The sequence below is a fragment of the Cebus imitator genome, unplaced genomic scaffold (genome assembly GCF_001604975.1).
Source record: "Cebus imitator isolate Cc_AM_T3 unplaced genomic scaffold, Cebus_imitator-1.0 Scaffold758, whole genome shotgun sequence".
NCBI lineage: Eukaryota > Metazoa > Chordata > Mammalia > Primates > Cebidae > Cebus > Cebus imitator.
The window spans coordinates 472,071-472,589 of NW_016108073.1; positions in this window are offsets into that span (position 1 = coordinate 472,071).

Genomic DNA, 519 nt, shown 5'->3' on the forward strand with positions numbered 1-519 from the left:
CCATCACCTTACATATTTGTCTTTTCTTCATACTAGAAAAATTTGAATTATTCTCTTCTAGCTAATGGACATATACAATAAATAGATCATTGTAAACTATATTCACCCTAGTATATAGAAAAATATAAATTCTGCTGATCATATATTACTTGTTCTGAAGATTGAACAAAAAGAGGAAGATGGAATAAAATTAGAGCACAAAAAACTTAGGAAAGGGAAGATATTGTCCATGGATATTATGTGTTATGAAGATAAATTGTGATATGTACTCCTTTTTATTCCTGCTAGCTTAGATATTTCATGGAAGTGTATAATAACTTTTCATCATTCTTTGACACATGTTTAATTAGCCAGACCCTGGGCCTCATTTCTTCAAACAGCATGTTTATATCTAATAATATTTTTAATAGAAATCTTCCACCTTATGTTGCTCAGTGAAATTATGTGCTATTGGACCTGTTGTTTCAATGTGGTTTATACTATGGATATAGCTGCTATGTTCTCACATTAGATGACTTT